Source organism: Ptychodera flava, chromosome 12 (assembly GCF_041260155.1).
Source record: "Ptychodera flava strain L36383 chromosome 12, AS_Pfla_20210202, whole genome shotgun sequence".
In the NCBI taxonomy this organism is placed as follows: Eukaryota; Metazoa; Hemichordata; class Enteropneusta; family Ptychoderidae; genus Ptychodera; species Ptychodera flava.
This window is the reverse complement of record NC_091939.1, coordinates 19,076,999-19,094,704: the sequence shown is the minus strand read 5'-3', so window position 1 is coordinate 19,094,704 and position 17,706 is coordinate 19,076,999. Positions and strand designations below refer to the sequence as shown.

The window sequence follows — 17,706 nt, the reverse complement described above, 5'->3', positions numbered from 1 at the left end:
TGTACCTACTTAATTGAATATCTAGAAGTCTGAAAATGTTTCAAGCGTATGATAAAAGATTGTTTTTCAACGGATAAAGGCTGCCAATCTAATAGAAGAATGTTCTAATTAGTGTTTCAGGAAGGAAAAAAATAGCCTCCCCGACGGGGAATTGAACCCCGGTCTTCCGCGTGACAGGCGGAGATACTTACCACTATACTATCGAGGATTGGCGACCTCTATGGTCGCTTGGCGAGTACAATTATGTGAGAGAAAGCTGGACGCATTTTCATATACATAGCTGAAAATGAGCCAACGTTTTCAGACCTTTTACGTACCAAGTGAAAATTAAAATTTGTGGCATGTTAGAGTGGATTCTTAACATAAACATTCAAGTATTCAGACGCAGGAGTTTCGCCTCAACAGGATACAGATTGCTGCAGCTCGATCCGCGAGTCACAGTCGCCTACGCTGCGCCTACGTGCTCCGTAGACGTGTGTACATATGCCTGAGAAGGCACACACGTCTATGAGGCGCATAGACCCAGAGCGGAATAGACCACATCCACAGGTAACTCTATGGTCTGGTCTTGCACATCACCGCGCGCTGCACTGGCACGGACACCCGGATACAGGGCCGAGCAGAACCATTTAGGGGAGAACCATTTGATTTTTTTTTTTTTGGGGGGGGGGGGGGATGTATGGAGGAATCGGTATGGGAGCAAATTTTTTTTTCCTGTCACAGTGACAGCAATTTTTTTTCTACTGTCAGAGCTGCATCAATTTTTTTTTTTCAAATGGAGTAGCAATGCAATTTTTTTTTCTTTGTCATCAAGTTTGTGATGCGTTGTATATAAGGGAGCCGTCATTATTTACGCCTGAAACTCAGAAATTTCAGTGACACCCCCCGTCAACCATGATGATTTTCACAATTTACAGAAGTCAAAAAGTCCCATTTAGATAGTGCCTATGCCATCGAGATATTGCAACAGAAATCCTGAAATATGATTTCTTGGGTCAGAGAAGGGAAGGAAAACATTGAGTGCACTGAGTTGTAAGTAGACCTATGTAGTGGCATGCTTATATCATAAGTGCTGGAAAAAAACATAAGAATTGCTTGTGGTAAAAACATTTGCGCCGCCTATGGCGGCGCGCCGGCAAAGAATACATGAGAATAGGGTTTCCAAATTTTGCTAATTTCTGGTGCATTGTGACAATTTTTTTTTTCACTTCTGTCTGTTATGACAATTTTTTTTTCTCAGGCCATGGCAGGATCAATTTTTTTTCCTTCTATCTCACCTGGCGACAAATTTTTTTTTCTCAAAATCCTCCATACCCCCCCAGAAATCAAATGGTGTTCCCCTTATTTCTGGGGGAGTATAGGAAATGGGTATGTCAGCGAATTTTTTCCCCGTCTCTATGACATCGGTTTTTCAATTGTCATCAAATCATTTTTCGGTATGAAGAGACAATGCAATTTCCCCCCTCAGAATCCAATTTTGTAACATTCGGTTCATCATGTCACTGGTTTAAATCTGTAGGATACTTAGGGCCTAATAAACCTATGACTTGCCGTGTTCTGTGCAAGTGGCAATTAGCCCTGCGTACAGGTATGTGTGTTCCCGGCGTTATACGGCCTCCACCACAGTAGTGGAGCCGTATAACTCCGGGAACACACATACCTGTACGCAGGGCTAAAGTGGCAATAAACAACTGTTCACAATACATACATACTTCTGCTAATTAAATGTTAGCTACAAGAGACAACTGGTAGAAAATCCATTCTGAGCTCCGCGTACTTATGAGTTCCTTGCCTTCAGTCTGTACCAAGAGCCGGAAAGAAATATCATGTGTATAGCTGCAGTAGGCCTACTGCAACTCGAGGTTTTCCCTGGGTATTTGGGTTAGACATGAAAACCTGTAGCTCTGGTTTTGCCGTCAAACCGGCAACCCACATACCTAGGCAAAAACTGCAACACTGCAGCTAGCATGTGCAGTGTGATCAATTCCAATATATTACAGCATGTAGTACAAACACGTACTACCAAACAGTTCTCAGTTGCATGAGTAGATTGACAGTGACTGCAATCTTGTAATTTCTAAGAATTCTTATAAAAAGTTCTCATTGACCTGCATAATTAAATCGAAATACCGGAAACTGTAGGCATAGTACTTAGAGAACAGTAATACTGTTATTTCATTAAAACTTTCAGTAGGCTCCATAATGGCACAGGCAAACTAGGAGTAAGCTGAAATAGTCTAAGAAACATATTATTTTCTTCATTATTGAAAAATAATATCATAAATTGAAATACTGATATCAATAAAATCGTGTTAATAAATATAATATTAGGCTTATTTTCGTAAATATTAAAAAATAATACTATGACATATATTGGTATCAATAAAACCGTGTTAGTATCTCATCAGGGTTGAGCTTCCTTTCTGCTTTGCAGAACTCGATAAAATCACTGAACACGTATGGATTATGTGTAACATAGGTCGGGGCGTCCAATATACAGAAGTATAGGCCTACTTCTATTTAACACTCCGGACTATCTTACAGTTGCAAATAAACCATACACGTTGAGTGATTTTCATCGAGTTCTGCTAAGCAGAAAGGAAGGATTGATATCAATATTTCATAAGCTTAATTAATATTATCACGATATTATTTTTTAAATAGTTTATGAAACTAATATTATTAGACTACTAACTTGTGGTTCGCCGGTGTATTGGTAAACGTATTTAAAATTGTGCCACCATGCTAGATTTCGATTCAAGATAAAACGAACAGTTACATAAAGTTCTTTCTTATCTGCTTCTGTGGCAATCATAGCTAGAGGGGTTATCCGATTCCGACTGAAGTATCCCATCACGTGCACCACACGCATTGCCGGAGATGCCGGCTTTCATACAACTCTGTGCGTGCTATGAAGACAGCTGTAGTTCGATCATTCAGGGCAAAGCATTTCAAAATGTGTAAAAAATAACACTAAATGGACAATTACTTGCTGAAGTGACTATATTTTATAAAACCACGACTTGAACCAAGTCTAGGCCTTGAGGAGCATTTTACAGATTTAAGAAATCTGCGTTGACCAGAAATGACAATGTTTCCAGTCTCAAGGTACAGGTCTAGGCGCCTCAAATGTGAAAGACTTAAAAACTTTTGTTTGAACTTTCTTCAATGAAACGTTCGACCATTCACCGAAGAATAAAAAATCAGAGGTCCTCATGCAGAGCTTGGAATTAGAGAAACACTAATTTGAATACCTTATATATTTGCCCTTATTTTAAATTGAACTTAGCCGACATCCCTGTTTTACTGTTAACTCTATGGGAAAAAGTAAAATTTTCGATTCTCAAAAACTAAGACGGTGAATTTTTTCTTACTCAAAGAGCATTAAAATGAGCCCCTAACGATAGATCAAACTTGCATTGTGAGAGTCCGAATATATGTACCCGAGTCGCATTCTATCTTTTGTAATCGGCGTTTTATTTCTGTGACCGCCGAAATTGGAATATGAGCCGTGTATTATGTTTTCCCATGCATGCGATGTGTCTCAAAAAGTAGATCGCAAGCACACATTTTTTCACTGGGTCTGTTGATTTTCTTGACTGCCCAGTGCTGTCTACAAAATATGCATTTATGAAGAAAATAACGATATAAATGAAAATCACAAATGTAACATAATCCATCTCACGAAATGCTCCCTCATATTCTAACCGTGGTTGCAAAAATAAAGCCTCCCCGACGGGGAATTGAACCCCGGTCTTCCGCGTGACAGGCGGAGATACTTACCACTATACTATCGAGGACATGCCGAAGGATGCGAAAACTAAGTTTATCAAACAGAACAATCAGGTCATCATAATTTATCGAAATCGTTATCACCTGGCAACTACACTGTGGTGATAACCTAGGCCTACTGGTCTTTTTTAGACCTGTTACAATCAGGAGTGCCCTAAAAAGCAAAAATACACGTGAATGACAAACAAATGCACAAATAATTCAATCAACTCGATAAATTATAAAGTTAACACTACTATACAGTGAAAAGTTCAAATTTGCACCATTTTTGTATCGCTTTCTTATACGCCAATATGCTTATCGCCCCGTTCTCACGCTATAGATCGAAGAAGGAAGCCGTTTTGGGTCTCCGGGCGCCGGGTTCTCTACGATTTCAGGAATACGTAGTCACAGAAATTCCGAATTACCCTTTCAGGTGAATCGTTGCGTCCTCGCCATCGTCAAATAAACTGCGTGGAGAAGTTGTGTAGGACAGACCAGTCTGTGTACGAAACCATCTGTTGATTTATAGTTGTTTCAGTATGCAGTTTGTGCATTTGTTTGTCATTCACGTGTATTTTTGCTTTTTAGGGCACTCCTGATTGTATAATATCTGATCACGAAAAGACGTAACATAGTCGTCGTAAAACGTTGCTGTGGAGAAATATTTATTCTTAATTTCATGGTTTATATACTGCCCTACGTTACTTTACTGTGTGCATTTCTACTGTCCGACTAAGTTTTTCTGCACATCCGCGTAGGGATACGGTGACTCGCAAAGGCAGCATTCGTACAAAATTTACGTCTCTTTGAAAAAGATCAGATATAATTTTAGTAAGCACCAAAAAGTACACAATTGAAATAAGGCTTTTATACAACATTAATTTCAAATTTAAGTCGGTTTTCTAAGTTTGGAGGCGCTTTTTCCTGGTACGATATTTCGACAAAATTACCTCCCCGACGGGGAATTGAACCCCGGTCTTCCGCGTGACAGGCGGAGATACTCACCACTATACTATCGAGGAATCTTAATGCCCTCTAAAAATTACATCATCAAAATCTCATTTTTATTAATAAACACGTAGGCCTACTGAACGACAACAATAGGCATACAAAGAGCTTTTGATTGTTTCAAAATGAATGCAATTGTCTGCTTTAACCTTTGTTGCGGTACTATATTTGGACGGTAGTTTATTTCTCAAAGAAAAGGGGCCACCGCCTTACATTCTACTGACGCTTATACACAACTGAAAGAAAAAAGAATCACAGACAGGGGAAAATTACAATTTTGACAATCAATAACAGGGAAGGGGACATCTGTTGCTCCTCAATATCGCTTATAAATATATTGCTAAATTAAACAAATATAATTACCAGGATTCTGTAAAGATAACAATATGAAATGCCTTTATTCAATTGTTAGATTTTCATTTACAGAGGCAGGTAAAATGTTACTACGAAGTTCAGTCTAAGATGTTCACTGTTCAAGGCACTAAAAATGAAATTCAGCTTCAATTACCGATACGTTTATTTTTTCCCCGCAAAAATAACAATTTCGTTGTCGTATATCTGTATTTGTGTGTCTTCCTGTTCCAATTGCAAGGGAATGGTTTGAACAGGGGGATTTTGACAACGCAAATTTTAACTTCAGTAATTGGACATGCTGTAAATAAGGCCATTTAAGAAAATTCTTTGTTTGCCGTCCTTGGATTTTTGAAAAACCTACCAGCCAGCCAGGGAAAAAAAAACAAACAGAGACAAAAAACACAAGTGTAGTGACATAAGCTCAACTTTTATTTGCTTTCCTTTGGAAAAATAATATTTTTATCAGTAGTACTGTTTTGTTTGTTTTCTTAATTTTCTCTGAAAACCTACCAGCACGTGGACGGCAAACAAAGAATTTTATTTAAAGCGCCTAACTCTTTGTTTCAAGTTTTAACTTGAATAAGAATAGAATCAAAGGTGAGGTGATTCATTAACTGCAGCATGCCACTCTTGCCTACATCAATCTTTAAGAAAATACAGATAAAAATGTGCTGGAATTACCCATTTGCTGTTGCAGCCATGCCTCACCGAAACTACATTTCATATAAAGTAGCTCTGTCATCTTAGTGACCCAGTTTATTTTACCCACTTCGGCCAACTTTTTCAACATATTGCAGCGCTATACTGCCGATGCGTGATACTGTTTTGCATATCATGAAAACGATGGAACGCCTGAAAGACGCGTCCCAAGTCGCATAAATTATCAAGAAATACTAGAAGGGTTGAGATTAACAATGTCCAACATCATGATTTGGGCAGAAAATACCTTGGAAATTCCTTGATCTAATTTGTGATGTACCATGCTCTATACTTGGTAAGATATTATATTGCTGAAGGGAGACTACTTTATAGTTTCTTACCTTCGTCATTATTTCGTACACGAGTCGATAAGATAAGTATTTGCAATAAACTGTCGGCAAACTTTACTGTACAAATTATGCAAAATAAATAACAAAATATTATATTATATCATGGTGTCAGTCACATCAGTGCATAGTTCTTGTTTGATTACAACTCACGCCTGCCGTCGTGGTATAAAAATGGACTTACTATAGCATGTATAGGTTAATGTGGAAACAAAAGTGTTTAGATAGCTAGCAGAAAAAAGTCGGCGATATTCCTATTTAACAGCATTATTCTCCTGTTTCATATAACATTGATAATATATCGCAATTTAGAATGGCAGCAATAAATCAAAACACAAAAGGTTAAATGTGAGTCCACACTTTCATTGAATTTTCTTGAAATGTACTCAAAAACACTTCCTACTTTACGGAAAAGATACCGGTGAATAAAAAAAGTGTATGTTTGACAACTGAGGGCGCTCTTTTATCAACAAATTAGAGATCGTTAGAAAGTTCCGTTTTAGTAAACGAATAAACGACTAAACGACTTCTTTCTATGGTTTTGGTTAAGCCGTGACTCTATTTAATACTATTACTAGTGACACTTTATTAAATACATGAACCTGTCATTAAAAATGTAATAGGGAAACAAAGATAGAACAAAATCACATTCAATATAAGAAGCTACTATTTCAGACAACTAAATGATGTATTGTCACTAAAAATAAAATTTGTACCTAATTTATCATGAACAGACAAAGTTAAACTGGTCTTGTCTTATGGCTGTATTTTATCACAATACAACTTCTTCGTTATGGTTATTCTGTAATATCAACCACGGTGTCTTGTACACTCTAAACCTTTTCACCCCATTATCATTGGTAGAGATCCACCATGATTGTGAGAGAGTTCAAGGTATGTAGCAATGTCAAGTGTTAAAGCTTGATGAAATAGCCTGCATATGTGGATTCAAAAGCGAATTTATGTTTGGGAACAACACAATATTCTATACATATGTATACTATGTTGACAAATTGAAGTTTGGGATTTCCGTAGTAATATACAGAATGAAATCATGAAAAATTGTCGAAGGATACAGCCACTGACCCTTGAATATTACATTTGACACAAAAATGAGAAAAAAACTTGTCAGTGAGCAAAACAAGGGTTCATTATAAAAATACTTAACGTGATGGCTGGTAGAAGTTTAGTTACCAACAGAAGTTTTTGATTCACTGCTGTTCTTTCTTTGATATTAGTGATAGACATCAATTTATGTTCAACAGTTCTGGACATTTGGTTATGTATAGAAAGCGTAAAATACGTTCACAGCTCATTCAAAATACTTATAAATGCGCACTTTAACCAGCTCATGTTAAAGAGGCACTCCCACTTGGTAACATTTTTAAAACACATTTTTTTAATGCCAACGGTCGATATTTGACGTGGCGACTGCGCGTGGATCGCGAGATATCGATAAAAACATGTCATTTCCCGAGCGTATTTTTCACATCCCGAAGTTTTACGATCGTTTCTGATTTTGACCCGAAATCCCCGAAGGTTTGTTGTCGTGCTGATTGACGATATTCTAGGGAGTCTACAATAAGTTCGAACGACGCAATTAATTTACTTCCCACTGCAAAGACTTTATATACAGCATTATGCCATTACCTCAGGTAAGTTTTGTAAAACTTCTCCTTAGTTTTTGTCGTTTTCATTATTCTAAATCAGTTGTACTATATTTTTAACCAATACCACATAAAACATCAGTTTTTACGTGTCAAATATTAGCCGCCTCCGATGACTACATTTTGTCGTCTGCCACACAGTACGCCGCGCGCGTGGTATGCGTCTATGCATACCACTCGGCGGCCGCTATGTATCAACCGCATGTAACTGTGCTAGTCACCTATGCGAATTCTGGTGGAATCAAACTTTGTTTTCCGTTTTTTCTCAGAGTCAGTAAGACTAGGCTTCCCCCAGGGGGCATGACCGATCACCGACGCGAGTGGTACTGTGGCATACAACAGCGTAAGCGTAGACTCGTACTCCATAGCTTAGTTGACAATGGCCCCAGTGCCGAACGTTCGATGTTCGGAAGCTGAATTTAGGTGGGCCACCGGAATTCAAACTTTTACTTTTTTGAGGACATGTTTTTATCGATATCTCGTGATCCGCGCGCAGTCGCCACGTCAAATATCGACCGTTGGCATTAAAAAATGTGCTTTAAAAATGTTACCAAGTGGGAGTGCCACTTTAAAATCCTAATGCTACAACTGACATGTCAGCAATTTCACCAAAACAGAATAAAATATAGATGGACGATGGACACACACATATATGTATGTATGTATGTATGTATGTATGTATGTATGTATGTATGTATGTATGTATGTATGTATGTATGTATGTATGTATGTATGTATGTATGTATGTATGTATGTATGTATGTATGTATGTATGTATGTATGTATGTATGTATGTGTGTATGTGTGTGGTATGTGTGTATGATGTATGTATGTATGTATGTATGTATGTATGTATGTATGTATGTATGTATGTATGTATGTATGTATGTATGTATGTATGTATGTGTGTGTGTGGGGGTGGGGTGGGTGGGTTTATCGATGAATGGATGTATGTATGCATGTATGGATGGATAGATGGAGGATGGATGGATGGATGTATGTATGTATGTATGTATGTATGTATGTATGTATGTATGTATGTATGTATGTATGTATGTATGTATGTATGTATGTATGTATGTATGTATGTAATATTATATATTATATTGATTATACATATATACATACATACGTTTTCACCTTTTTGATACCTTTGGCACAGGTGGGGGGTCACGTCACTCTGTTTTTGATAGTTGAAATGGTGAAAGGGTCAGCCTGTTTTGTCTTTTTCTTTGGAGTTGTTCAGCCACTTTTTGATGTCCGCAAAAATAATCCACCGTCGCCCCCTCAGATCGAAGAAACTGACGAGTCCCTAAGCGTAATCACATGTCGATATCACCTGCACTTAATAGGGTGCGTGATAAAGTAGTCAATGCCATCTTGCAAACAAGCTGCTTTCAGAGTTTTATACGTAAACGATCTGGGTGAAGTGGCTACAGCTGTAGCTGTACAAAGTATATCACAAGAGCTGTCCTTTGTTCGGTTTTCATGATGACAGCAGTCCACGATCAGAAATGCTTAAATGAATCCGATTACATAGACGAACATAATACATGTCATACTTTGAAAGGCCATACAAACATACTGAAACAGACTTTAATATGCTACTGTAGTATACTGCTAAATGTTGCATTTATATAGGCAAGCTAGCTGTCATCATCAATATCTGCGATAACAATAAAAAGTAGGTAGACGACACGGGCTGTATCTGTGGCGTCATGGCGTAAGACCTGTCTTGGTGTTCCTGTACCTTATTTTAAGCTGCATGATTTTCACTCATGCATGCTTTACTAAATGGCATTAAATGCTGCGTGGGCTGATTATTTCATATGCAAATGGAATCATACGTAAAGTAAAAACAACATTTCGACAGATGGGGCTGGCCTACACAAAAGTGTATTTAAAAGCAGAGCCAGAACGGACACTTATTTTTCGTACTCTGATCGACGACTATATTTGCGTTTTCACGCGAAACCCACGTACATTGAGGTTCATATATGCGCATAATAACGTTGACAACGTATGGACGTATACGCAGGGAAAGTGCAGAAACTACAAGCGATGTCTCAAAAAGAATCTCCCCGACGGGGAATTGAACCCCGGTCTTCCGCGTGACAGGCGGAGATACTCACCACTATACTATCGAGGACCTTATTGAAGCTGTTGATATCAATGATAATGAACATTTAGATGAGGCTATGGACTATAAATCAATAACATCAATAACATGAGAACATCAATAACATGAGCAAATTCCTTTGGATTATCCATTACCAGTAATTTAACGTAACCGAAGACATATACGGCTCTTATTAATTCTCATACAAAATAGTAACTATGACAGTGTTCTTAACATGTTTTTTATGTATTTGTTGCCGATTTAACATGCATTGATTTTAACATTGCCAAACAGAACCTTTCTTCTCGCTAATACGAAAGCTTCAAAAAGCAATTACAATTTAAATTTCGTTGGTTTCCCATTTTTGATGGGCAAATTTCATTTCTATGATAGCAAACCCAGGGTAGTTCGCACCTCGGAGACAGATATTGGGACTCTCAAACTTTTACAATTCTTTTCTGATCTACCACTTGTGGGGGTTCATTTTGATGCTCATGGAGAAAGAAAAATTATCGTCTTAGTTTTTTGAAAATCCAAAATCCAAAATTTTATTTTTTCTCTGTAGAGTTAACAAGGGATGGCGGCCAGCTTGAATTTCAAATATCAGTAAATCTTGGATAATTTGTTTCTCTAGTACTAAAATTTGCATGGTGACCCCAGAAGGGTTCAAAGATCCCTGAAGGAAAGTTTGAGCAAAAGTTGAATTCTTTTACTTTCGAGGCGCATAAGCTTACTACCTTAATTTGACATTTTTCATTATTTCATTGGTAAAAATTAAGATTCGATTATCATTATCATAATCTATATGTTAAGTTTGAATAATAAAAACAGTTGTTTGAGATATTATATTTTTTCCCGATTGTTTGTCACTTGTTTTATCTGTTTTTTTTTGGTCCCGTAACCACTTTTAACACGATTGGAACTAATTTGGAATAATTGGATGGTGAAGTAATGTCGATTTAATTTACAAATGTTATCTCATCTGCTTTTCTTTTTATATTACAGATTTGTTTTTATGAGTAATTTACGATATTGCAACATTCAGCTATATGGCACCTAACACTTTTAAGAAATTGCAAAATATGAAAATCCAATTATCCCAAATTAGTTCCAATCGTGTTTTTTATTTCTGCTTATTAAAACTCCCATGTTGATACTGATACACATGGTTTTAGACCGCATTAATCCACATACGTTTGAATTCTAAATAAATAAAAGAAAAAATCAAATAAAAGAAAAAAAACTACTATCTTCAACCATACGACAAAAAGAGTCAAAGTGGTCGTAACTTCAAATACTTAAATGGCGGACTTTGAAACCTCGTATATAAATTTCACTCCCTCCTGCAGCATTCATATACAGCATTCTATTTTGACAATTTACTCTAGGCTTACACATACAACTTGGAAAATGACATACCGAGGAAAAATGCAAAGTTGTTTGTACCTGAGCATCTCAGTGAGAAGCAGCAGCTGCAAACTCACGTCAATCCGATGAATGTGCGAAATAAAACTTTTTTCTACACCACATTAGCAACTCGGAGCGCCTGTGGGAGGGATTGTTTGATGTTTGCAAGAGCTGGTCGGAGGCATTTGTTTTAAGTATGCTGTTACATAGTGTGTGGATTGAATGTGGGTGCTAGGATACTTGCCACGTGCGCCTTGGTGTGGTTAAGGAAGGTATAGCGAGTCATAAGTCATACAAAGGTCTGAATTCATGGATTTACGAGACCTTTATGACAGGAACATGACGTCAACATACACCTGAGAGATGGCATGTTAGGAAAGCAAAATTAATCCAAATCAACTGGGAAAACCATCGACGTCGTGGAAACATTATTCCACACACAGGTGGGCCGAGACAATTATATGGCTAACGGGATTTGGATATCTGTTATTTGATGTTCAATTCGGGAAGAGATATGGGACTTTGCAAATCATAAAACCATATCGATAGTCAGTAGTGTAATCTCAGTTGCTTGTTTATGGCTTTGAAGGTGACATGAAATTAAAGTTTCAGAGTTCCTAATAAAATGACGATAGCAACTTATCGCCAATCCGTTAGTTTTATATATTTTGAACAGTTTACATAATAATCGACACAACAATTCCCCTAACAAACAAACAAACAAACAAACAAACAAACAAACAAACAGCGGACAGGTACACTTGACGTACCTCAGGTACTCCCGAATTCAGCACTGCAAGCACTACAATGACAGGGTGACTATGCAATCATTCATCTCGCAAATCAGGGCAGGGGATAATCTGTAAGATAAGTCATTTAACAATGACCGCGATAAATTCGCCACTACTTTACTCAAATTGTTGAATTTGTTAATCTTCTGTGTTACTTAGGGATGGAATTTCATCTGTTCCCCTACACGATCGTCGTGTGTATGTTGTCTGTCTCTGCTCGTCGTTGAAGCTATAACTTCTGAAAAACTCCAGTTTACTGATTGCCTCCAGATTGTCACTTTCACGTCAAATAAAGAAGAATAAAATAAGAAAAATAGAAGCATAATATTTAAAGATGTTTTGAAAGGGTGTTTGTGTATCGTCAGTCTGATTCAAAAGCTTCCTTTCCATACTCAAATCACACAACGCTCACAAGGTCTGACCATAAATATCAAAGTACGTTTGGTGTTTACAGCAATTTATTCAAACACATTTCATTTATTCAGTTTCGTCCCGTCGTTCAGGAGGTTACGTAATCTATGATGATACAATAAGACAAAACTTAGACCGGTTACCTTCACTTGTTAAAGTGGTTCAAGATGGCCTATGGTGTTAATAGTGTTTGTGTGTAATTTCATTACTTGATATCCCTTCCATTATTTGATCTGTTTCGACGTCATATTATATATTTGATATAATTAACTTTTAAGAAGCGTTGAACACCTAAACCCAAACTGACGTCATTTCCTGTATGCAAATTCAATTTTTTTGTGTCATAGAGCTCCTTTAAAAAGTTCAGATAGTTGTCATACTTATCGGTATACGAAGTAACAGCGGTGTGACGAACGCAAATCCAATCAATGTGTGTTTAAATTCTTATCAAAAACCTCGGGAGTCTGTCATCGCGAGTAATGCGAAAGTCAAATAAATGGAATACACGTATAATCCGTCTAACGCATGTCATATTTCAAAGTTCAAAGTAAAACATACACAGAACAGGTGTTACAAAGTTTCATTTTAACAAGTAATGAAGTCAGTTGGTCGGTCCATGCGTTATGCTGTACTGGTGGTAGGATTCGTTTTATTTGGTATATTTTCTGTATTGTATATATATAACTCTCTCTCTCTCCCTCTCTCTCTCTCTCTCTCTCTCTCTCTCTCTCTCTCTCTCTCTCTCTCTCTCTCTCTCTCTCTCTATATATATATATTATTATTATATATGATATATATATATATTTATACACACACCACACACACACACATATTATATATATATATATATATATATATATATATATATATATATATATATATTATATATACGGCTAGTTTTCAATCGGATTCGAACCCACAACATACGGCATCAATGTTTATTATTAAACACATAACTTCCCTCTGAAGGGAAGAAAAGGGTTACAAAAACAAAAGAGGAAGTTACTCAAACGAAACCAAAAGTGTTTCGAAGTAATAATACGAAAAGAAATAAATTCAAACCAAAAAAAAAACCAAATCAAATGATGATTACATTTCTGATAGGCGTTCCATTCTCAATTTCATACATGTAGATATGTATTGTGCTAGAGGAATTGATATGCTAGTATTTTTCATTATGAATTCAAATTTGTTAGGCATATCATAAAATGCGGTATTATATTTTGCAGCTGCAGCGAACAAGAGATTTCTTTGGCTGGTGTAAAATTTGCAAGAAATGATGAAATGTTGTTCATCTTCTACAAATTTACTATCGCAAAGTTCGCAGATTCTTTCATGTACCGGAATTTTATTGTGGCGTCCTGTTTCAATTTTTAATGAATGATTACTTAATCTAAATTTGACAAGACTGTCTCGGAGATCAATATTATTGATAGTAGTAATGTAATTTTCAAGCTCGATACTTTGTTTAAATATTCTGTATGTTCTCAATTTATTTTTTGCATCTTTATTCGTTCTTTTATCATCTTGGATTTCTCTTTCCCACAATTCATCGTATGTGCCTTTGAGTTTGCCATAAATTTTGGTCGATTCAGACCTAGTGATAATTTGATCGGAATTAACCAGTTGCATTACCCCGATATTAGTACAGATTGACTCAATCTTACAATACCACTTGCTTTTCAGAGTTTTGTTAACAAGGAATGCTTCCTTTAACAGACAGTGTTCGCTATTATTAAGTCTATTAAAGTATTTGATCATCTGTTTTTGAATAAAAATTTCGATGGGATAACGACCAAGTTCACTGTATGTTGCAAGTTTTGATGTGTTTCTTGAAATTCCCAATAAGAATCGGCAAAAGCTGAGGTGAACGTCTTCTATAGCTGATTTGGAGGTACACTCGTGTCCCCATACCTCACAACCATACCCAAGAATGGGTCTGATAAGTTTATCAAATAATGATTGTGCTAATGGGACATTTAGATTTCTACCAATTTTTTCTTTTAAAAGGTACACTGCTTTCATACCCTTTTTCTTCAGATTTTCCTGCCCTGTTTTAAATTTTCCATTTGCACTTAAGACCAAACCAAGGTAGTTAAATTGTTTAACTATTTTAAGCTCCTTGCCCCCAATAAAGAATACGTGATTATCCAAATATCTGTTAGACTTATTAAATATCATAATATTTGATTTATCCGTGTTGACCGTTAAGTGCCATTTTGTAGTGTACATGGCTAATTTGTCCAAACAATTTTGTAGTCCTTTTTTGGACTTTGACAGAATGACGATGTCGTCAGCGTAGAGAAGACAGCTGATGCTAGTCTTATCAAGGGTTGGTGGGTCACACTTTTCATTATCAAAGATGTTTGGAAGGTCATTAATGAACAGGTTGAGAGTGTTGGACTTAGGTTACATCCCTGTTTTACCCCTACGGTAGATTGGAATTGTTTGGTTAGACCCCCATTAGTTTTAATCTTGTACGTCATATTTGCTATACATGGATTTTATAATACTATACATTTTGCCTGTTATATTGTTTCTCAAGAGTTTAACGTAGAGGCCACCATGCCAAACACTGTCAAATGCTTTTTTTAAATCGATGAAGCACGCATATATTTTAGTACATTTTTTACTTTTGTTTGTATTCGAACATTCACTATGATACAGATACTTATTGACAATGGTTTGTAATATAAACATGTTATCGGAGGTACGGCAGTTTTTCCGAAAGCCAAATTGTTGTTCAGTCAGTTTCTTGTTTTCATTCAGGTATTCTGTCAATCTATGATTTAATATACTAGTGAATAATTTTCCTAAACAGCTTGAAATAGCGATTCCTCTATAATTTGAAGGGTTTGTTTTTGAGCCTGATTTATATATTGGACAATTAGACTAGTATTCCATGATTTGGGCATTACTCCAGAATTAAGGACAACATTAAACATTTTCCAAGAGCACTTGTGAGATAGTATCCTCCACATTTAAACATTTCATTGCACAATTTATCTTCTGCAGATGATTTATTGTATTTGAGTTGCCCTATAGCGCGTTGAATTTCATGGTTTAGAATAGGACCGTTTAAGAAGTCGTTTTGTTTATCATAATCTGATCAAGATTCTCAAGTTCTTCCATAATGTTAGCTTCATTTGTGTTGTAATGAATAATATCTGGATTATAATCGTTGTTAAGCAGCATTTTGAAGTGGTTTAACCAATCAGAAGGAGTTATAGACTCAATTGCAGAATTACTGTCACAAGTCGCCTAGCTGAGAGGCCACAGACAGAACCGCTCGGATAAATCTCCACTCCCAAAAAAGAGTGGTTCAATAGCCGGCTAAGTTGTTATATTTTTCTGACTGAGACCGCTCAACACGTTGTAGAGTTCGTGAAGCACTCACGCACGCATGCTCACTATCATACTGATTGATTGATAGATTTTTTTAGCACTTAAAAATAACCATACAAAGACAGAAGTGCTGGATAACACAGAAAAGTTAAAAACTTATTTCCACTGTGGTCCCACATTTCCACTGTGGTCCCACAGTGGAATGTATAACACATCATACATCGCACATACACACTGTATCGAAGCGAAGAAACGAATTTCATCGCTTTAACTGGGCGAACAATAACCTCGGGGACAATTCTGTCCACCAGCAGTGTTACCAACCCAGGGTAGAAAATACGGCTAGTTTTCAATCGGATTCGAACCCACAACATACGGTATCAGTCGCCTATATATATATAATATATAATATATATATATATATATATATATTATATATATATATATATATATATATATATATATATATATATATATATATATATATACATGTAGGTGTGTTGATGTATATATGTATGTTATACACCTACATGTAGGTGTGTTGATATATAGTATGTATATACATTTCATATCAGTTATATATACACACAAACGCGCGCGCACACACACACACACACACACACACACACACAAAGGGCATGGAGCTTGCCTGAAAGCCCGGGGACAGTGGTATGCCTTATGCCGAAGAACAATTCGGAGAGTTCCTCTTGTCACTCACTCACTAGTGTATTGATGTTTGCTTCATCAACTTGATCCGATAATGCTGTCCACACATTTGCAGGTACTCCATAGGATATCAATCAGTTTTGTAGTGCGTCAGCAACTGATGACAGGCAAGTTTGATGATGTTGGCGCACAATTGGTAATATACGCAGTACAAAAATAGTTTACTCGCAATACTATTTTTTCAGATGAAATAGTGAAAATGGCAAAAACACCGGAGGTGTATTATATCACAACACCGTTTCCAACTGACTAAGGACGAGCCAACACACACATATATGGAAAGCTTGTCGCTAGTTGGTGTTGTGACCACAGATCTATATGGTCGTGTTATATTTCAAAGTACTAGATTATATCAGTCATAATGTCTACCTTGAAACGTTGCTAACTGGTAATAGAGCTGATGATATGGACCTATATCAATTTTTAACTACCCTATGGGTGGTTTGCAGCATAACCGAGAGACAAGAGTGTACAAATTAACACAGAGTGACAAGTACGCATAATACCTGACGGTACGTCCAGATTAGGCATTGCAATGCAGGGATGATGTGTCCAAATGTGCTTGACCCGTGGGGGCAATCCTCTTAACGTAACGAGAATTGTTGAACTGCTCCACTCTGGTATCTCAGTTTATTTATTATTTATGTCTTGTTCTGGTGCAGTAGTAACGCACTCAAAGACCTGGTACTGTATTTCAACACAGACAAGGAGTTCTCCTTGTCTGTGATTTCAGAAAAAAGACATTTTTCCTCAATAAACGAGTATGTAAAACCAAAGTGATTTAAAGGGACAAAGATGCTGTTTTTTGGACATTTTAATAATGGCCGCATTGTGATAATACAAGACATTTCATATTTGGTATAATTAATAAATATTGGCATATAGCGATGCTATTTTTATCTCCTTAATTCGTCATTATCACATGCATTTTATTTTCAGTTTGATTTTGATTCAGTCTCATGATGTTTTGTAATAACTTTACTACATATATTTTCTAGCACAGTGCATCCTATTCACTCCCTGACGTAATGGCAATATCGTGGACACAAAAGTCGCTG

The 17,706-nt window shown here is 36.6% G+C and overlaps 4 non-coding genes across 4 annotated transcripts; all 4 read right to left on the bottom strand.

Moving 5' to 3' along the window:
* Nucleotides 1-136: 136 nt before the first annotated feature.
* Trnad-guc (transfer RNA aspartic acid (anticodon GUC)) lies at nucleotides 137-208 on the bottom strand. Its single transcript has one exon. It is a non-coding gene; the product is annotated as a tRNA-Asp (tRNA).
* Nucleotides 209-3,728: 3,520 nt separating this feature from the next.
* On the bottom strand, nucleotides 3,729-3,800 carry Trnad-guc (transfer RNA aspartic acid (anticodon GUC)). The gene has a single exon. It is a non-coding gene; the product is annotated as a tRNA-Asp (tRNA).
* A 924-nt stretch (nucleotides 3,801-4,724) lies between these two features.
* Nucleotides 4,725-4,796, bottom strand: Trnad-guc (transfer RNA aspartic acid (anticodon GUC)). Its single transcript has one exon. It is a non-coding gene; the product is annotated as a tRNA-Asp (tRNA).
* A 5,130-nt stretch (nucleotides 4,797-9,926) lies between these two features.
* Nucleotides 9,927-9,998, bottom strand: Trnad-guc (transfer RNA aspartic acid (anticodon GUC)). Its single transcript has one exon. It is a non-coding gene; the product is annotated as a tRNA-Asp (tRNA).
* Nucleotides 9,999-17,706: the final 7,708 nt, after the last annotated feature.